At 40.6% G+C, this 23,059-nt stretch overlaps 1 protein-coding gene across 1 annotated transcript in view; it reads left to right on the forward strand.

Moving 5' to 3' along the window:
- Positions 1 to 23,059, forward strand: part of RNF150 (ring finger protein 150) — a 259,010-nt gene that overhangs the window by 232,709 nt on the left and 3,242 nt on the right. The window lies entirely within an intron of this gene.

Genomic DNA, 23,059 nt, shown 5'->3' on the forward strand with positions numbered 1-23,059 from the left:
CGACTTCGGCTGAGGTCATGATCTCACAGTTCGTGGGCTCAAGCGCTGCGTCGGGCTCTGTACTGACAGCTCAGAGCCTGGAGCCTGCTTCGGATTCTGTGTCTCCCTGTCTCTCTGCCCCTCTCTGCTCATGCACTTGCTCTCTATCTCTATCTCTCTCTCTCTCTCAAAAATAAACATTAAAAAAAAAAACCACCTCATGGGATTAAAGGTAATCAAACTCCTTGGAAAAGTGTCTCGTCCATAAAGGCATTAAAAAATGTTCTCATGTCATCTAAAGTGGAAGAGATAGGGGCGCCTGGGTGGCTCAGTCGGTTAAGCGTCCGACTTCAGCTCAGGTCACGACCTCGCGGTCCGTGAGTTCGAGCCCCGCATCGGGCTCTGGGCTGATGGCTCAGAGCCTGGAGCCTGCTTCCGATTCTGTGTCTCCCTCTCTCTCTGCCCTTCCCCCATTCATGCTGTCTCTTTCTGTCTCAAAAATAAATAAACATTAAAAAAAATAAAGTGGAAGAGATAGAGGGAACTCAGACATTATTGAGTGTTTGTCATGTGCTGTGGACCTTGCACCTTTAAGGTATTTTATTTAACCTTCACAATCATTATCACTCTTTGACATGAGAAGCTGAAGTGGAGACTGGTCAAGGAACCTCATCAGAAGTCACAGCTTGAATAAATGGCAGGCTTGATGACAGTTCTGTCACTGTCCCCAAAGCCCAGGCTCCTTCCAGCAAACTGGAGTTTCTCAGCTGTGGTCTAAATATCCTCCTGGGCTCCAGTTGCGATGCAGATTCCTGCCCCCCGCCCCAGATCTAACAAATCATGATTTTCAGGCGTGGGCTAAGAACTGTCATTCTTTTTTTTTCTTTCTGAGTATAGTTGGCATGCAATGTTTTATTCGTTTCAGGTGTACAACATAGTGAGATGACAAGTTTATACACTATGCTGTGCTCACAAGTGGAGCTACCACCTGTCACTCATAACACTATTACAATATCACCGACTGTATTCCTTACGCTGTGCCTTTTAGTCCCATGACGTATCCATTCCGTAACTGGAAGCCTGTATCTCCTTCTCCCCTTCACCCATTTTGCCCAACCCCCACTCCCCTCTCCCCTCAGTATTTATAGGTCTGATTCTGCTTTTTGTGTGTTTATTCATTTGGTTATTTTTGGATTCCACATGAGTGAAACCATATGGTATTTGTCTTTCTCAGTCTGACTTATTTCACTTAACATAATACCCTCTGGAGCCATCTATGTTGTCACAAATGGCACGATCTCATCCTTTTTATGGCTGTATAATATTCCATGGTATATATACTCACCACATCTTCCTTATGCATTTGTCTATCAATGGACACTCAGATTGCTTCTTTATCTCAACTATTGTAAATGACGCTGCTGTAACCATACGGATGCATATATCTTTTCAAATTTGTGCGTTTTCATTTTCTTTGGGTAAATACCCTGCAGTGGAATTGTCATCAGTCTTCTTAGGTGGTTCTTTCTAAAATCGGAGTTTGAAAACTTGTGCTGCTACCCTAAAATACCTTCCTAAGGAGGACAGACCTGGGACAACTCACACATCCTCTGTTGTCTTATCCCTACGATCCATTTATGGATCCAAATTATGTCTCTAACCACATACTAATCTTTCTTCAGGAGCACCAGAGTTGGAACATTGTCTTCAATGCAGCTAGCTTCACCTATTTCTTATTGACTCAGCCTTGAAAATTTCCCAAGTGAACACTTTGGCGCCATTTTGTGTGATTGGTCCTTGGGTGGATCCTTATTCATAAATCCTACAATGTCTATCCACACCTACTAGCCCCCGAGACACTGATCCCAATCCCAAAAGAAAATCAGTAGAAAATCTAGGTATGTTTTTATTCAGTCCTACCTTGTGATCTTGTTGGAGGTTTACCTGGCAGCCAACATTGCTATCTGAGCCAGAGACCATAGCCTTTTTATTATTGAAATAATTGTTTCCTTGCTTATGAAAGACTATAGACCTGATATGTGACCAACACACTGAATGTTACAGGCATTCATTTACATTTTGACAACAAATGAATGTTACAGGCATTCATTTACATTTTGAAGATGAGCAATAACCCTTGAATCACCTCCTGGGAAAAAGAAGTGTTCTCTGTAGAGAAAATACTTTAACAATTCTGAGATACTGAAGGAAGTCCTTGATCCGGTAGAGCGAAAGATGAATTTGGAAAGAATCACAGTAGGTTTTCTCAACTATATAACTTTATTGAGGAAAGAGGTGTTTGGTGTCATAAAATTAACTGCTGAAAAGGATAAGGCAACAAGGTTACATTTTATAGTTCCTTTGGATTTATAGCAGCTAAGATCTGCAGCAGAGTACTAATTAGTCAGTAACTGCTAAGCATCATTATCTTTTGTCCAAGATATGGTGTAGAAAATATGTTTGGGGAGCTTAATACAGTTCACCCTTGAACAACATGGGTTTGAGATGTGTGGGTCCACTTACATGCAGGTATTTTTCAATAAATACAGTACATTGTTATAAATATATTTTCCTGGGGCACCTGGGTGGCTCAGTCGGTTAAGCGTCCAACTTCGGCTCAGGTCATGATTTCGCAGTCCGTGGGTTCAGGCCCCATGTCAGGCTCTGTGCTGACAGCTCAGAACCTGGAGCCTTCCTCACATTCTGTGTCTCCCTCTCTCCCTGCCCCTCCCCTGCTCACATTCTGTCTCTCTCTCAAAAATAAATAAATAGATAGATAGATAGATAAATTTCCCTTATGATTTTCTTTATGACATTTCTCTGGCTTTATCATAAGAATATAGTCTATGATACATATAACACACAAAATGTGTATTAACCAACTGTTTATGTTATTGGCAAAGCTTCCAATCACCAATAGGCTATGGAAAGTTAAGTTTGGGGGCAGTCAAAAGTTATATTCAGATTTTCAACTGTGTGGGGGGTCAGTGACCTATCCCCTGTATCATTCAAGGATCAACTGTACTTGGAAGGAGATAATAATGGCAGGAAATGTTTCTTTTTTAAATCTTCTTACCTTGTTGAACGTTAACAGTAATGGAACAAATGGAACCCTGACTGAGCTCTCATGGTGTACACAGCTAATTTCTTTTTTTTTTTAATTTTTTTTTTCAACGTTTATTTATTTTTGGGACAGAGAGAGACAGAGCATGAACGGGGGAGGGGCAGAGAGAGAGGGAGACACAGAATCAGAAACAGGCTCCAGGCTCCGAGCCATCAGCCCAGAGCCTGACGTGGGGCTCAAACTCACAGAGTGCGAGATCGTGACCTGGCTGAAGTCGGACGCTTAACCGACTGCGCCACCCAGGCGCCCCAACACAGCTAATTTCTTAAGGCTGAGTGTTTTTATCCTTCGAGTCTTACTGTTGGGGCTTTGCCTTTACATTGATGACTGTCTCTGCTTATGACATGCTTGCCTTCTACTTCCAAGATTCCCTCTGTGCCTAAATATGCATCCTCCTCTTAGAGAAACCCTATCTATAAAAAGGCAAGCCATAAAATGGAAAAATATACTCACCTCTGATGCTGGAATGACAGTCAAAGTTTTGAGGGGGAAATATTCAGTCTCAGAAATCTTAACCAGCTCTCATGCTGCCTACAAACCCTCTCTCCAGGAGATTTTCTCTTATAAGAGAATCTTCATCAGAAAATTGAAGGTGGCCTGAGGCTTAGTCTCCAGTGGGTTAAAGAACAGGATCTTCAGGGTCTGCAAAGGTACAGTTCTAGTTCAAGGACCCCTGCTGCTTTTTTCCTGGCTTGCAGAGTGAAGGAGAGTTCTCAAAATTGAAGACAGGCCCTTGGTATCCATGGAAACTCAGCGCAGCACCAGATGAGTGGGTTCTCTGTGATTTGGGGATTTATGGATTTTTAACCACTCTGCACCATCATTTACCATTATTGGCAAAGCATCCCATGTTACAAGAGACTTCGGCAATAGTGTGAGGCAGCTGTTTTTCTGTGGCAAAGTCATGTAAATTATTTGCTAGCAGGAAAAAAATAAACATTGAAGACTACATGGTAAGATCTGTCCAGTGATAGAGCACCTCTTGTTTGGAACACTGTCTATGCTTGTGGTTGCAGACTCTTCAAAAGTACAAGTTCAAAATGTTCATTCATTATGTACTACTGGGGAACACTGGCAAAATGATAAACACAGCATGCAGCAATAAAAGGGGGTTAGGCAGGAGCTCTGTCCTGGACAAATATTTAGGCCAACTATGGGGTTTAAAAAAAGTGGAGGAGGAGCAGGCAGGGGAACTTGTTATAGGCATCAATAATCTTTCCCAATTGAAGTAGCATGTCCTTAAAAAAATCAAAATTCAGAATGCACGTGGGCCACATATTGAAATGACTATCTGTAATGTAGGGATGGCAAAAGATACTAAGTGTAACAAGGGGGGAAAGACATCACAAAGTACTCTGAAAATAATCTAGAAGACCTCACCGGGAGTTAATCTAGGAGTCAGTTTCATCAGTTAAACAAAGCCACTTTGCCAATGATGTCAGTGATTTGGTATAATATCTATTAATGCCTGTCTTGAACTAGGATGAAATTGCCCCTCCTTTGAAGAAATTTAGATTCTGACAGATGTAAAACAGATGTGTACAAAGTAGAAGTTACTTTGCCAAGTGCTATTTTTTTCTTCTGAATAGTCTCATTTGCCAGATCTGCTAAAGGCTTTGTCTACATAAGAGATTTATGTAGCTTTTGTTAGTTTATGGAGAGATGGGGGAATGAATGGTCACTCTCAGGCTGGTGCAGGAAATGCTAAGACCTTAACCCCCACATTAAATTCCACAAGCTCCCAATGGACTTGTTCAGAGGATTTGGCCATTTGAACGCATGTTCAGGGATCCGAGGATGAAATGCTTCGGTCTTCAATCTTCCTTAATATTGGAAAATTGCTGGGTTTTAGCTCATTTTCCTAATTCTGTGTTTATTGTGGATATGTTCACCCAGTCATCATGGTCCATCTAGAAGTGGTACCTTTTGAATTCTTCTCATCTCTTCATTTTTAAGTTTAGCAAGGCTCTGGCAGAATAGCTGTCGTAGCCACACCCCCACCCATGCCAGCCACAGAGACAGAATTCCATATAGGTGGCCCCTCTTCTCAGAGAGGTGCTGAGCATAATTCTGAAACCATTAAAGAGAAAAAAGAAACTAGAAAATGCTCTTAGGAAATACCTGCTAAGGTGAAGGGGTTGGGAAGAGCAGGAATAAGATTCTTGGCCCATTAAAGTAAATGAAACACTTACCTTACATACCGTGTAGGCTAGATCTTGTTTTTCTTAGCTTATTCTGTGGTCCTGCTTGACGCCTTGTTATAATATTCTCCATGCAGCTCTGAAATAAGAGTAGGAGTCTCCCTCCCAGTATTTTTAGCCTTTAAAACACCAACATTATTTATTGATGTCTTCCCATTCTTCTGTTTAATACATGGAGGTGGTAACCATTTTATTTCTTTTATGAGTTTAGCACTGGGGACGAAGGTTTGGCCATGTCTATGCGAAATACACCCCTGTCCTTGGAGATGTAAGTCTGTTCTAGTTAAGAGAAAAAAAAAAATACATGGGTGGAATATTTAAATAATGAAATAAGGCATTGATATTAATCAGGTGTCAGAAATTGTGGATTACAGGCACTCTTCAGAAAAGGGATTGTGGGGGGCAGCACTACTCTCCAACCTCTGGGCACACCTCCTCCCAGTGGGAAGGAACCTGTGGGAGCCCAGAAGAAAATCACTCAAAGAGTCCCTACCCCACTTACTAGAGACCAAGTTAGCAGGATGCAAACTGCCATTTTGTGGAGGGCTGGAATTGGCCATATCCTTTATTTGGATGTTTAGTAGCAAAAACCCATTTTCTTCTTTTTATTTGGGTTTTTAGTAGCAAAACCCATTTTTAAACCAGTGCACATATAGGACAATTCAAATGTAATAAAGAGATAAACTCTTTGGTTTGGGGGGGGAGGGGTTGGCTAATGAAAATGAATAGTACCCAGCATAGAGTCTGGTGGAGTTCTGGTCTACCTCCCTCCCTCCTGTACCACCTTAGGAAGAGGCATTTTATAAAGTTCATTGTAGCTACTAGATGCTTGTTTTGTTTTGTCTTGTTTTGGATTTCCAGGAAATACAGATCAGATGAGCAAAGGAAATGAAGATCAGATTAGTAAAGTAAATGAGAGGGTCTAACAAATGGTTTCAACAAAGATTCATTACCCTACTAAGTAGTCATCTGCCTCTGAATAATTGCTACACTAAATGCTGGGGTGGGCGGGGTGGGAGGGACGGGGAGGATGGGTGTGGAAGGAACAGCTTCAGCTGTCCTTTGTGGCAGTTACTGTCATCACCATCATCATCACCATCTTCATCCACCTCACCTCCATCATCATCACCATCTTATCCACCACACCCAGTGCCCCAGGTTCCTCTCACAGCCAACACCAAGGACTTCATAAAGCACCATAAAACCCACCCAGGCAAGAACAGGAGAGACACGTTCAAGTCCTAGCTCAGCTACCTACTGGCTCTTCAGGGGACCTTGAAGGAATAACTTAGCCTTTCTGAGATTCAGGCAGCCTGCTGTCATATGGACTCAGATGTTCGACAGAATGTTATAAACTAAAGCAAATGTAATGAAGGATGATGATGAGAGAACAATAATAGTTATAATTGTGAAAAAGGGTGTTAGAACAATTCTGGGCCAAGTCTACCATTTTCTATCGGTGCTGTTACCCACCTTCACTCCCATCTTCATTGCCCCCTGCTATAATCATGAAATACAACAAATAATTATAGCTATTATAATCAATCTTTTGGGGACCACTGATTAAAAAATGGTCCTCAAAAAGATTTCTTTTATTCTTCTAATATTTATGTTCTGGAAGCCAAAATAAATGATAGTACCTAGGAGCTACATGAAACCCCTTAAAATGCCTCTTCCCTAGAGAAGGAAGTGATCATGTATTCTTACTCCGAAAAGAAGGAAAGGAAAGGAAACTAACATTTTTGGAGAATTTGCTAGAAGATACATACAAGTCAGAAATTATAAATAACGTAAATGTCTTTCATTTTGGAAAAGGACAAATAAAATACAGCTTGTGTTTAAATGAACTAGTTAACAGTGGCAAAAAAGAATTAAATACAGAATATGATTAAATCTGAAAAACAAGATTAAAAAAAAGTTGAGGGGCACCTGGATGGCTCAGTCAGTTGAGCGTCCAGCCTCGGCTCAGGTCATGATCTCACAGTCTGTGAGTTCGAGCCCCGCATCGGGCTCTGTGCTGACAGCTCAGGTCCTGGAGCCTGCTTCTGATTCTGTGTCTCCCTCTCTCTCTGCCCCTCCCCTGCTCATGCTGTCTCTGTCTCAAAAAAAAAATTAAAATTAAAAAAAATAAATAAAAATTTTAAAAAGTTGAAAAATAACACAGCAAGCTTTCATTTGTGTAAAAAATTTAATACACAAAATAGCGCCTAATTTATTCATGGATTTATTTATTACCTGCATCGATATATGCGTGAACACACACGTACACACGCACACGTTTGTATAAGATGTACTGTAAAGATTCATGTCAAATTGTGTTAGTAGTTGCTTTGTTGGAAGGATAAAACTAAAAATGAGGCACAAAGGGAACGAATGTGATTGTGTTGGTTTTGCTTTTACTGAAGAGACAGACTTAAATATAACATGATTTGCTGTGTGAATATTTATTCAGACCCTGGTATAACTCAGACCCTTATTTCTGTGCTGGGGAATCTTATGGTGATGCAGTCTCTGACTTCATCGGGATTGCTTTCTATTGAACAAGACAGAAGAACATAAGAATATTATGTTAAGACTCTCAAAAATAAAATAAGGCCAAGTAAGGTGTTAGAGAGTGACTGGGGCAATTAGAAGACAGACAAGGATAGCTTCTCTGAGTAGGTAACATTGGCAGGCACCTGAAAATCAGTATCAATGCTTGGTGATGGAGACAAAGCAGCTTAGGTTACTATATTATTCCTGCACTTTTGTAGCATTTTTTTTTTTAGTGTCTATCCCCCTCCCCACCACCTCCCCCAAGAAAATCTGCTTCAAAATAGCATGAGAGTTTTAAAGAGGTACCAAACCCAGATAAAGTATTTAGAGATTTCAACCTTTTGAACCAATGATAAGTGGTAAGGGGTAGTGAGCCTAGAGAAATATCCCATAAGGTAATGATTTCATTTTATTTCTGGAAAACACCAAAATGCAAATCATTTTTTAAAATACCCACCTTAAAATTCAACAAAGTCTTCTTGGCAAGTGAGGATTCAGGAAAAATAACAGTGATCTCAAAGGCAAAATGATGGGAGGGATGTAGGTATCAACACTTTCATGAGGAAGGATAAGATTTGTATTTTTATCCAAAGAGAATATGGCTTCCTTTTTTTTTTTTAAGTTGGAGAATGTGCTCGTAAAGGGGAAATAAACATTGGAAAGAGCTGTTTAGGAAGTTAGAAGACCTGATCTCAACACTGACATAACAGCGTGTACCATTCAAACAGTGTGTGCCAATGGGTTCCTTGTCTGCCTCCTCACTTACAAGGAGGTGAGATGAGTTCATCTACCTGCGAACAACATAAACAGCAGCTCCAATTTTATCATTAACCACCATCAAAACCTTCATGTTACTAAAGGTTTCTCTGAACCAGAAACTAGGCTAAATGTTTTCTGTCCATTGTCTTAGTTGATTGAATGAGTGAGTGAGTGATCAGTAAACTCTAAGGCTCTTCTGGCTTTATCTGCTTGGTTATCAAACAAAAGAGGCACAAGAGAGAGGAAGACCAGTGGTTTCTATCCCTGAGGAGCAGAAATGGAGGATGAATGTCTGGTCCACCTTAATATCCATTTCCCTTATTCCCTTTTCCCATCCATGCCCCCTTACCTGGTTGATCAGCTTGCCTCTTTAAGGTTTTCTGGCCCAATTCCAAACAGCAGGGTGGGGGGAGATCCCACACATAACAATACCAAGCAATTCTGAGACACCGTCAGCATGTCCAAGAATTCAACTCAATCCTGACACCATCTGCATGAAGATAGAATCAGATCCCACAGGTTGAGGGTTCAGTCCCACAGAACAGCCCCCACCACCACCGCCTCAGATGCCAGGCACACACCCAGGCTGTTTACCTGTGCTTCTGACCGACCAGCTACAGATTTTTGGTTCCCACAACCTCCTCTGTAGGTTCAATTAATTTGCTAGAACAGCTCGTAGAACTCAGGGAAACATGTATATTTGCCATTTTATTAAGGGATATGATAAAGTGTATTAAAGGATACGAATCAACAACCAGATGAAGAGATACATATGGCAAGGTCCCAAACAAAGGAGCGTCTATCCTCATGGAGCTTGGGGCCTGGTTTTTTTTACAGCATTCTGGTGCCCCAAGGGTGGAAGCTGTTAGAAAAAAAGGAACCAAAAAGGTGTACTCCTGGGTCTTTATGGAGGAGGCTTCATGACATAGTCATGGCTGACTAAGTCATTGATCATTGGCTGATTCAACCTCCAGCCCCTCTCCTTTTCCTGGAGGTCAGGGTGGGACTGAAAATTCCAACACTCCAATCACATGGTTGGACATCCTGCCCTTGGGTGAGGTCCAGAAGCCACTTTCATTAATAACAAGACACCCAGTTCACTTTTATGGCTTGAAAGGGTTTTTAGAAACTCTGGATGGGGGCACCTAGGTGGCTCAGTCGGTTGAGCTTCTGACTTGGACTCAGGTCATGATCTCACAGTCCGTGAGTTCAAGCCCCGCATCAGGATCTGTGCTGACAGCTCAGAGCCTGGAGCCTGCTTCAGATTCTGTGTCTCCCTCTCTTTCTGTCCCTTCCCCACTCATACTCTGTCTCTGTCTTAAAAAAAAACAACCAATAAACATTGAAAAAAATTTAAAAAAGAAAAAGAAACTGTGGATGAAGACCAAATATATCTGAGGATATATTTTGGTCATCTGAATAATCAAATATATCTTTCTAATCATTGTATCACATTACATCACTTGTTTCTCCTTTATTTCCACCCTAAACTAATGGCAAGGAATTCCCATTGCATGACCAAATATTAATTAAAATTCTAGTTTTTGCTCTGAACACAAGAGCTAGAAGTTGCATTCTGTGAGCCAGAGAAATGGGTTAGGTTATGATCTTATAACATACGACTGGACTACTGCTCTTGCCATTATGGGCTTTAGATAGAATCCATTAGGTTTTCCAGGAAGGCACATCCATCTCAATTACTGTGAATTTCAGTAATTTATTGGGACATCAACTCATGCTCTGGATGAAAACATCAGGCCTCTTTTCTTTAGCTAAGATGAATCTAGCAGTTTTTGAGGGCTTATGTGTGCCACCACTTTGAGTCCTTCCCTCCTGCCCCAAAACACCAGGTCATGACCTATTCTCACACCCACCAAAGGTGAATTATGCACTATTTGTTGGAAGAGGTGGGGACAACCAGGGCTTCTTCTGAACAAATGACTTGGCAGTCTTGAAGTTTTATAAGCAGGCTTTTCCATGTGCTTTATGGGGGAAGCAGATGGTCAGAATGGTCAGAAATGACAACCATAGTAAAAAATTTAAATTGATTGTGGTTGTAGAACAGATTGATGTAACATGATGCCTGCACACACAGACCAAATGTGCTCTTAGCAGTGTCTAGTCTCCAGCACTGAACTATTTATTTACCTTACATTTTGCGTATGCTCTTCTTAAGGACTTATATTTCGGCTAAGTCCCTATTTAAAATGTTTCTTTCTTGGGGCACCTGAGTGGCCCAGTCAGTTAAGCGTCCGACTTCGGCTCAAGTCATGATTTCGCAGTTCATGAGTTCGAGCCCCACGTCAGGCTCTGTGCTGACAGCTCAGAGCCTGGAGCCTGCTTTGGATTCTGTGTCTCCCTCTCTCTCTGCCCCTCCCTCCCCTCAAATAAACATAAAAAGAAATGTTAATGCTTCTTTCTTTTAAAAGGACATGTGTAAGAAACTGTTTCTGCTTCTGCCCTCCCCAATCCCTTCCAGAGTGAAGGATTCCCTACTTTGCTGTGTTCCGTAGCTTGACCTTTAAACTAGACTTTATGTTTCCATCCGAGCCCTGTTCTCTAGTTTCCTCTGACTCTTGTGTTGGACTATCTTGTAACAGGGTGACACTTATACAAGCAGTAGGGATGAGGTTGTCACATGGCAGATGAGCTCTTTATGAAATGTTGATGCATCAGCCTGTATCCTGTAACCCTGAAGAAACAGAACGTTTCAGAGACAGCGGGGTAGTGACAGGGAAAGAAAGGGCACCCCTTGTCTGCCAGCACATTAATGGGCAAAGAAGGGAGAAGTCAAGAGGCTTAATGGAAAATGAATAAAGCAGGTTGTGAGTAAATTTATTAAATACAATAGTAGCAGTGCATCAGCCAGCATAGCATGTGTCAGACACACTGTGAAGGGAAGTGTCATGTGTGTATATGTGCATGCATGCATATGTGTATATGCATAAATATTACCAAATCTCATTGCAGGCTGCAAGAAAAAGTATTATTATCATTACTTTATTGAAGAAACAGATCGTTTATTTTCCAGCAATTTATCTAAGCAAGTGTTCTTATGCACACCATAAAAAAATCCACATATATTAAAAGAAGGTCACTTTAGCCATGCGTTCAAATTCCTCCTCAGTTTTAGTACAGCCTGTCTTTAGTGAGACCAGTCAGGAAAATGGAAGTCAATATAGATACTTAAAAATAAGGGAATGGGGGCGCCTGGGTGGCTCAGTCAGTTGAGCATCTGACTGACTGCGGCTCAGGTTATGATCTCAGGATTGTTGAGTTGGAGCCCCGCATTGAGCCCCGCATCGGGCTCTGTGCTGACAGCTCAGAGCCTGGAGCTTGCTTCATATTCTGTGTCTCCCCCTCTATCTGCCTCTCCCCCACTTGTGCTGTCTCTCTCTCTCTCTCTCTCTCTCTCTCTCTCTCTCTCTCTGTCTCTCCCTCCCTCCCTCTCTCAAAAATAAATAAACATTAATTTTTTTTTAAAAAAAAGGGAATATAGTGCAAGAAATTGGTCACAAAAATCTTGGGGAAAAATGAACACCAAGCTTTACCTTGCACCATATATAAATTTAACTTAAAATGTGTCATAGATTTCAACATGTGGTATACCACATTAATAGAACAAAGGATAAAAATAAAGGACCATCTTGACACAGAAAAAGCACTTGACAGAATGCTACACACTTTCATGATAAAAACACTCAACAAACTAGAAATAGAAGGAAATTACCTCAGCATATTAAAACCCACATATGACAAACCCACAGTTAACATCATACTCAATAGTGAAAAACTGAAAGCTTTTTCTCTAAGATCAGGAACAAGGCAAGAATGCTTACTTTCACCACTTCTATTTAACATAGTACTGCAGGGTCCAGGCCAGAGCAGTTAGGCAAGAAAAAGAGATAGAAGGCATCCACACTGGAAGGAAAGAAGTTGAGTATCTATGTTTGCATATAATATGATCGAATATATAGAAAATTCCAAAGATTGGAGGCACCTGGGTGGCTCAGTTGGTTAAGCCCTGTTAGCATTAAACAACGAATTCAGCAAATTTGCAAGATATAAAATCAGCACACAAAAAAACAATTGCTTTTCTACACTAACAGTGGATAATCTGAAAAGGAAATTAAGAAAATGATCTAATTTACAGTAACACCAAAAAGAATAAAATATTTGGGAATAAATGTAAGGAGATGAAAGATGTGTATACTGAAAGGTATAAAACATTGCCAAAAGAAATTTTAAAGATACCAAATAATGGAAAAATATCCCATAGCCATGAATTAGAAGACTAAATATTGTAAAATGTTCATACCACTCAAAGTAATCTGCACATCCAATGCTGTTCCTATCAAAGTCTCAATGGTGTTTTGTTTTGTTTTGTTTTGTTTTTTGCAGAAATAGAAAAACAGTCTTAAAATTCAAATAGAATTTTAAAGGGCCTTAAATAGTCAAAACAATCCTTATGAAGGGGATTCAGCGTCCAACATTTTTCCTTGAAACCTCCTTAAGCTTAGTGCTTAAGGTTTTCTGTAGGTGGTACTAATTGCAGATTGTAACAACATAAATGTTAACTACATAAATGTTCACTAGATTTTGCATCCTTTCCTGAACAAACCAATATAAAACTGATGCAAAAGTTACATCGTCCCTTCTTTTGGCACTTAGTAAGGAATTACCCAATGAACTGTTAATGCAATCAGTAAGAAGTTTGAGGAATTGGAGGAAATCTTTGCCCTCCTGGGTGAAATGTCACAGGGAAAGAAGACCAATGATGAAGAGATAACAGCGGGGGAGCCTGGGTGACTCAGTTGGTTACGCGGGTTCGGCATCTGACTTTGGCTCAGGTCATGATCTCATGAGTTCAGGCTCCCATGTTGGGCTCCCACGCTGGTGTTGGGGAGCCTGCTTGAAGATTCTCGCTCTCTTTCAAAATAAATAAACTTAAAAAAAAAAAGATAAAAAGCAAAGTGAAATCATAACGATCTGATCTTACTTAATATACAAGCTTCCAAGGAATTCTCCACCAAGCCCACATAGAAATAATGCTTTAAACTTTCCCGTCTGAGAGGGAAGAAGGAATTTTCCTGAATTGATCTCATCACGTGTATATTTATCATTATGGAGCCAGAACTTAAAAAGGCAAAAGTGCCAGTTATATCTGAACGATTTAGAAGTCACTTAGCCAGATGGATGAATTTGTATTGTAGCCTTGGAATGCTTAGTTCCCAAAGGTGGTCAAGCATTGTCTATGAGCACAGCTTAGCAGCCACATGAAAATATGGCAGATCTGTCATTCCAGAATGGCATGATTGTCAGTATCACTGGCTTGGATAGGGATTCCGTTTCTGCCCCCTCTGTGTACTTGACTTTGGACAAATTGACTTCACCTATAAAATGTGTAGCAGCTTTTGGGATAATCATACACCTACTTCAGAATGTCATTGTGAAGATGACATATGTAACATGTAATTGCTTAGCACAATGCCCGGCACGTAGGAAGAAGTCAGTACATTCTAGCTGTTGTTATTAATACTGCACAGCCTCTGAAGAAACTGACCCTCAGGCCGGCCATTCTCACAATAGAAGCCCCTCCTAAGAGGGAAGATTTAAGCCAAATCAGAAGTTTATCTCCTCAGAAATTCTTGTTAGGCCAGAGATAAAGCAAGGAACTCATACAAAAAGAACACATTTCCTTATTGAAAACACTCTGCATTTGAAGTCAGATTAACTTGCCCACTAAGATTATGATAGGGAATATGTAGGCAGTGCCCCAGTCCTGCCCTAAGAAACCTTGATTCTGAGAAGAGATGGAAAGATAATGTAAGTCAGCCAGTCTGGCTGACTATCTCCCCTATGGTTCTCTTGCATAATACAGGAGTGATTGGAAATTATGTCTTATTTTCAGGAATATAAGCATTGGTACCAGTGGACAGAAGGGTGCCATTTTTTCCTTGAAACCTTATTTTTCAAGTACATGGGAAAAAATAAGCTTTTATGTGATGCAGAGCAGCTCCCAGCTTGTGAACACCAAACCTCCTGGAGAATCAGGACACCTGGGGAATTATATTCATCACTACCTTATTTTCTCCCAACACAGAGAACACTTATTCTGAGGGCAATGTTTGTTAATTCTTAACAGAGAAGGACTTATTCCAGCCTGCTACTGCTCTATGCCTTCTTTCAGAAGACACGCAGTAAATATCAAACCTGATTCTGGGAAGGATAATTTTCTGCTTTAGCTTTGAATAACCATCATAAAGAAACAACTAAGTAGGAAAGTGGTGACTTCACATGAAAAGTGTCATGTCAAGTTAATAGAACACATAGTCATTGAAACATAAACCATTGAAAAGAAAGCCAGACCACTCTTCTCCAGCTCACCCACGATGCAAAATCTATGCGGTGAATGGTTCTTAGCCTTTTTGTGGTTTCTGTAAGAATCTAGTGAGAGCAATCCTCTTACCAGAAAAATATATGTATGCGTATAACCATATAAGTGTGTATGTAACTTTAGGTACCTGAATTCCTCCACAAGTCCACTAATCCTCAGGTTAAGACTCTTACTTCTGAAGTATAGATATGGTCAAGTTCATGGGCTCTGGAATCAGATCTAGGTTCAAATTCTAGTTCCGACTCTTACCTTCAGTGTAATCTCAGGAGGATTTTAACCTTCCTGGGCTTTAGTTTTATTACCTGAAAATAGAAATAATACTATGTCATAGGTTGATTTTGAATATTAAATTAGGTAATCTGTTTTAATACTTAGCATAATCCCTGGCATGTACTAAGTACTCAATAAGCATTAGAATTGTTATTAGCTAATAAAATACAAAACTTAAGCCCTGCATGGCCAGAGGGGAACTTCAATTCAGTTTCAATGCTACAGACTCTGCTGAGTGCCTCCTGTTTCTGAAGGAACATGGTGGGATTCTGAAATGGAAATTTTGTTTGTTTGTTTGTTTGTTTGTTTGTGGAGGGGGTTGTGTGGGTTTTTTTTTTTAAGTTTATTTATTTTAAGAAAAAGAGAGCACAAGCAGGGGAAGGGCAGAGAGAGAGGGAGACAGAGAATCCCAAGCAGGCTCTGTACTGACAGTGTGGACTCAAACTCACTGACTGAGATCATGACATGAGCTGAAATCGAGAGTCAGATGCTTAACCCACTGAGCCACCCAGATGCCCTGAATGGGAGTGTTGGCAGTGACAGAGGCCTGAAGTGATAGGGACAGGCCAGGTATGCCTAATACCAGACAAGGCAGGTCTCAGGGTCTTATATTCTCAGGTTGGAAGGAACTAGAACAGTCATCCGGACACACTTTATACACGCTCGTATCAAATCCACAGCAGAACTGCAACCACAGTACACATTTCACAAAGGGAAACCGTGAGTCTTTAGGTAATTTTTTATATATTAAAGAAGAAAGAGATAAACCAAGGATATTAACAATTTATGGACCAAATAGAATTAATAAATCCCAACACTAAGAATTTTTTGGTTAACCTCAAGGCTACTGATGGATTTTACTTAGAATTAAATGTGGAAATGTATGAAAGCGGTAGTTATGGATCAAGAAAATAGGTTACAAAGCTCCGTTTAAAATGGAGTATTTTCTGCCCACCATCTCATCCTATGCTCTTTAATGCTGTGATAAAGACATTCAAGACTACGAATTAGATGACAGAATTAGTCTTAAAATCCACCCAGCCAAGTCAGTAATACTCAGTAGCTCGTTTCCTTGGGCATGGATTGTTAATTGTGAGTCAATGCCTTTAAAGGAGGTAATGCAGAATATATTTAAAAGAAAAGGAGGAAATGAATCAATGATACAGTATTCTCTGGCCATTTTCAGGCTTTTGGGGGGCTCACCCTCCTCTACTGTTCTTCTGCCCTCCCTTTAATTATGAGGTTTTAAACTTCAATAAATACACAGGCCAAGTAACATGAACCAAGGGAGCAAACTCTTCAACAACTGTGGGGACCCAGAGCCTCTTTGCCTTGAGCCTAGGGGGGCAGCCCTTACTCCGTTCCCCTCGATGATTTCATTCTGGGAATTGGGCATATATTGCCAGATATTTTCTTTTCCAAGATAAATTTAAAATGTAAATCTGTATGTAAAATACCCTGACTTTTAAATATCGGTAATTAATTCATGCTCTAAAAACACAAAACAAAACAAAACAAAAACAAAAAACATGGGGCAGGCCAAACAAGTCATGTCAGAGGCATGAGTTGGGAGTCTTTGGCAGTATGTTTCAGTGTTCCGGGGAACTCTGTCCCTGGTGTTATTTTCTTACTCTTTAATCTTTTCCTAGAAAAGATTCCTTTTCATCTACTCTCATGGTTTCAGATCTCTTCTCTATGCTGAAGCCTCTCACTTCATTTATTGTCCTCCAGACTCCTGTATCTAACTGCTGACTGCACATCTCCTTTGCACGTCCGGGCATCTCAAACATGGCGCATGCAAAGCTGAACTCTTGATCTCTCCCCACCAGTTTGTCTTCCAGTTTCTCCAGCTGAGTAAATGGTACCTATATTGCTCAAGAAATATGGGGACTGTCCTCTACTTTCTCCTCTCTTGCTGCCCTTGTCCAGCCCACCACCTTTCTATACATCCCCCTTCTAAACTATTTCTTCAGTTTGTCCCCTTATCTCCACTCACTGCTGCCGCACCAAGCCACATTTCCTCTGTTTTTGCTGCAATCATTTCCTCCAGATTCCCTCCACCCTTTGTGCTACTTTGTGCTACTAATCTATTCTTCACTGAACAGCAAGATCTTTCAAAATATTAAATGGATTCCTATCATTCTGTTTCAGTTCTCTCAATGTCTTTACAGTGCGTGAACCCAAGAGAAGAGAGTATGTCAAGTAGGTATTATACTACTGCGTCCAATGGACTGAGAGTATATTTTTTTCATCTGTAAAACAGGAATAATGAACCCACATCAAAGTGTTATTATGAGAATTCAGTAAAGGCCGATATTATTTCTGTAGTCCTTTTAGATCAGCTTTTGCAGGGAAGAAGGTATCATTCAGTGAACATTTATATTGTTAATAGCTACTTTACACTCCCCAATTAGTACCACCTACAGAGAACCTTCTAAATGTTTTAATGACAGTGTTTTCATTTGTGTTCTTTTGGCCTCAAAGTAAAGCATGTGCCTTAATTAAAAGATAAAGTTTCTAAAAATTACGGAAGGGGTACCTGGGTGGCTCAGTTGGTTAGGCGACCAGTTTCGGCTCCGGTCATGATCTCACTTCGTGGGTTTGAGCCCCGCGTTGGGTTCTGTGCTGACAGCTCAGAGCCAGGAACCTGCTTCAGGTTCTGTGTCTCCCTCTCTCTCTGCCCCTCCCCCACTTGCTCGTGCGCTTGCTGTCTCTCTCACTCTCTCTCAAAAATAAACATTAATTTTTTTTTAATTATTGAACAAACTAAGTTCAATGAAAAACACAGGATAGAGTGAAAAAAATAACTTCAAATGTCTTCAGATCGTGTTTTTGAAGTTTTGACACGGAAAATGATTAGATGATATGGTTGGTGCAGTGCTCCATCATAAAAATTGAACCACTTTTAGGAAAATATACGATTTCATTGATCTGAATTCCTCTTTGCTTGGAGCTGTGCAGGATGGTCAAGTTTCCAAAATAGCATCATGAACTCAGCAGCCATCGTTATATCAGTCCCCATGGCCCTTCTTTTTTTCAATTCACAAGTTCCAATTTAGAAAACACCACAGTGATAATGAGTCCAGAATATCTGCTGAGGCTGGTAGCCTGGTAGCTTGAAAAAGCCAGGAGTGAAGGTGAGAGGCTGCCACTGCAGGTACATGGAGCTGTCTTTCTAGATCTCTGACTAAATCAGCCCTTCATCTGAGCTGCCCCTTTTTTTTTTTTTACTAGATATTTATGAAAGTCATAAAATCACTTGATGATGAGCTCCTTGGTTGATGTACAGTGTAATTGTGAGCTGAAAATTTTGGCTTCTCATGAGCTGAACTGGTTCATGGACCATTACAAAAAAAAAAAAAAAGAAGAAGCAGCAAAAGGATGAGGAGGAGAGAGGTTATATCTTTATAATATAACCCTCATTTTTTATCTCCAGGAATAAGAATAGTTCAGCTTTCATTATACCACAAAGTAATGAATTCTCCCATTTAGGATATATTCATACTAAATATACAACAAATAGACCTTTTTTTTATTAAGAAAAAGTGTTTAAAATAAAAAAAACAAAAATTAAAAGGGTTATGAAAAAAGAGACTTAAAACTTTGTTCCTCCGTGGTAATTCTGGTAAATATTTATTGAGAAGCCACCATGTAGGAGGCACTGTGCTAATTGGCATCAACATGTATATGTACATAATCTGGAACAACTAGAAAGGACTCTGAAGTACCCAGTCCAAACTCATAGACAACTAAACTTTAGCCCTAGTGGAGAAAGTGACCTAGACAAAGTAACACTCGTAGTTACAATAGCTGAGACCAGAAAATAGTCTCGTAAAGTAAGGTAGATTCCCAGTTCTCATGAATATAATTTTAATTAAATATATTTCTCATTGTAAAAGTGATGCTTTCGGAGAGCGCTGAGTGAAAAGAGTAGTTTGAGCTCCTGAAACTACTTCCACCTCTCCTAAAACCCCACAAAAAGTACAGCAAAGGGATCTTGTAAGGGGCAGGCCAACACAGGGAAAAGGCAAAAAGAGACAATATCAAGATCCGAGCAACTGGAAACAATGCACAAAGGGCCAACGACTTAGTGGATCTGAGAAACAGAGCGAGCTCCTGTGTGCAGCTGTACAGGTTGTGCACTGTCCCAATCCAGCGGCCACCACTCACTCAGACTCCAAAGTAAAGGCTTCCTCTGGAGTGGTACCGAGCATAGCCTGCACCACAGCAAGCCATGGCCCTGCTCAGAAAACAAGGGCAAAAGCAGCCATGAGGGAAGGGAGAGCCATCCCAATTTGCAGCAAAGAATTCCCCCCCAAATCGGAGATCAATAAGCCCTGGGTGGCTCTGGAGAAGAGGATAAATGGGAAGGAAGTACATACATGCAACTAAATGTGGGCTAGAGGTATAGATATAGATGTAGTACAGATGTAGATATAAATATTAGCATAGATACAGGTATTTAGCCAGCCTCGAATGTATTTTGTTGCGAAGTGTGAGGCAGGGATCCAATTGTGCCTGTTTCTAAATGACTAGTTTTATTGAATACTTGTTGAGTGCCCCATTTTCAAATACTAAATGCTTTTATCTTCCGACAACTGCTTCCTAAGTTTTATTCTAGCCATTGATCTGTCTACAATTCTGTGAACCTCATGCATGTCTGGGCCTAGGAAACATATTAGAGCTCAGTCTTTAGATGAATACGTCCCTGTGAAAAGAGCCTGTTTCTCTCAAACCTGTTCTTAACTCCGTAACCCTTTGTCAGTTCTGTTTGTCTCCTTTTAAACATCTTAAAGAATTCACTGTCCTGCGTAAAACTCATATATTCTCCTTAATTATACCTCAACGTGAAGTAAATTACACCAGTGTTTATCAGAGCAAAAGTATTATAACCATCAGCTTCTTCAGTACTAGGCATTTTGTTGGTCTTCTAATTGTGTGTTTCTTCAGCGGGGTAATTAATGGGACACGCAAGATGTTTTGGTTTTAAGGCTGCCTTTTATGCAGTTGAGCACCCCAGCCTTCCTTCAGACTCCCTAGCTTGACCTTGCATTAGTCATATTTAAATACGATCTGATGTCCATCTGTACAAGGCCTCCCCTCATGTTCAGACATATCTATCTATACATGCTATTGCTAATGCTTGAAAGATGCTTCCCTCCCATTCATCTGGCTAAAATTTGAGTTAGGACTCAATTTAGATGTCATACCCGACGGGAATCCTTCTTTGACTCAGCAATTGGTTACATAGCCATCTTCCCTGCTCATAGAACACCAGGTGCATCGTCCAGTTTCGTATGTATCTCGCTGTGTTGTGAGTGGCTATCTAATGGTGTGCCAGCATACTAGAAAGTAAGCTCCTTGAAGACAGGAACTGTCTTGCTCTTACCTATGTCCCTAGCATCTAGCAAAATCCTCCGCACATAGTGGAGACTCATTATGTCTTAAGCGAATGAATGATATTTCTTCATTGTAGAATGTTTGGAAGTAAAACAGAAAACAATTTTTTTTTAAATGTTCATTATTTTTGAGAAAGAGAGAGACAGAGCATGAGCAGGGAAGGGGCAGAGAAAGAGGGAGACACAGAAACAGAAGCAGGCTCCAGGCTCTGAGCTGTCAGCACAGACCCCGACATGGGGCTCGAACTCACAAACTGCCAGATCATGACCTGAGCCATTGTTGGACGCTTAACCGACTGAGCCACCCAGGTGCCCTGAAAAAAAAATTTTTTTAAGAAACGAATATAAATCCCAAAATTTGAGACAACTCTTACTAGCATTTTAGACTTCCTTGCATCTCATTGACTTTCTCAGCCTCACTGCATATAAAGCTTTGAATACTTCTGTTTTCACTTAAGAGAATACTGTGAGCATTTTCTCTTTTATTTATTTATTTATTATTTAATTTTTCTAAATATGGAATTTATTGTCAAATTGGTTTTCATACAACACCCAGTGCTCATCCCAACAGGTGCCCTCCTCAATACCCATCACCCACCCTCCCCTCCCTCCCACCCCCATCAACTCTCAGTTTGTTCTCAGTTTCTACCCCAAAGGGAACCAGTTCACCGAACTTGCTTACATGTGAGCGTTTTCTTATGTAACTACAAATTCCTTGGAAATGCCACTTTTTTTTATTAATTTTTTTTTAATGTTTATTTATTTTTGAGACAGAGAGAGACAGAGCATGAACGGGGGAGGGACAGAGAGAGAGGGAGACACAGAATCGCAAGCAGGCTCCAGGCTCTGAGCCATCCGCCCAGAGCCCCACGCGGGGCTCGAACTCATGGACTGCGAGATCGTGACCTGAGCTGAAGTCGGACGCTTAACCGACTGAGCCACCCAGGCGCCCCGGAAATGCCACTTTAATTGTTACAACAAGATTATCCTCTAGAAGTAACACAGTTTATTCAGATATTCTATATTGTTGGACTTTGTTACTTGCAATGTTTTGTTGCTATAAATACTGCTTAAGTGAATATTTTTGCATCTCTGATTATTTCTCTACGATATGTGCTGGAAATGAAAATGTCACAGTTCTACAGGTACTGTATCAGAGTACCCGCCTCAGTGTAATACTGTCCTTTTTTAAAGAGTGAAGATTTTATAAACAAAAAAAAGGGTAGCCCATTTTTACCCTGTATTTATTGGTCATTTATATTATACTGCTCTGTGAATTGTGTGATAGTAACCTGTGCCCATTTTTCTGGTTAGTTTTTTTTTTTTTTTTTAACTGATTTAAAAGTTCTCTATACGTTGAAAATACAGCTCTTTGTGAAATTTTCACAAGTATTTCCAGCTCAATCTATGCCTTTTGATCTTACTTTTCATGGTTTTAATATTTTTTTGAATTTTATGCATATTTATCAATCTATTCTATAAACTGCTCAAATGTTTTTCCACATAGAATTTCTTGCCCAGTTTAATATATTAGGTATTTTTCTACTTAGATATATACTTTTTTTTTTTTTAATTTTTTTTTTTCAACGTTTATTTATTTTTGGGACAGAGAGAGACAGAGCATGAACGGGGGAGGGGCAGAGAGAGAGGGAGACACAGAATCAGAAACAGGCTCCAGGCTCTGAGCCATCAGCCCAGAGCCCGACGCGGGGCTCGAACTCACGGACCGCAAGATCGTGACCTGGCTGAAGTCGGACGCTTAACCGACTGCGCCACCCAGGCGCCCCAGATATATACTTTTAAGATATATCTTCTTCTAGCTATATTAGTTTCTGTTTTACATTCAGCTTTTTTGGCCTATTTAGAATTTATTTGGGGCTATAAAGCAAGATGAAGCGCTAACTAGATTTTTTTTTTTTTTTTTTTTTTTTACAAAAGATGCAGTTTTTCTAATGCCTTCTCTTGGCCATCAAGGAAATGCTATTAAAGACAATCATATTCATGGGGCGTCTGGGTGGCTCAGTCCGTTAAGCATCCGACTTGGGCTCAGGTCATGATCTCATGGTTTGTGGGTTTGAGCCCCGCATTGGGCTCTGTGCTGACAGCTCGGAGCCTGGAACCTGCTTCGGATTCTGTGTCTTCTTCTCTCTCTGCCCCTCCCCAACTTGTGCTCTGTCTCTCTCTATCAAAAATAAATCAATGTAAAAAAAAATTTTAGGGGCACCTGGGTGGTTCAGTTAGTTAAGCGTCCGACTTCAGCTCAGGTCACAATCTCGCAGTCCGTGAGTTCGAGCCCCGCGTGGGGCTCTGGGCTGATGGCTCAGAGCCTGGAGCCTGCTTCCGATTCTGTGTCTCCCTCTCTCTCTCTGCCCCTCCCCCATTCATGCTCTGTCTC

This window comes from Lynx canadensis, chromosome B1 (genome assembly GCF_007474595.2).
Source record: "Lynx canadensis isolate LIC74 chromosome B1, mLynCan4.pri.v2, whole genome shotgun sequence".
Taxonomy (NCBI): domain Eukaryota; kingdom Metazoa; phylum Chordata; class Mammalia; order Carnivora; family Felidae; genus Lynx; species Lynx canadensis.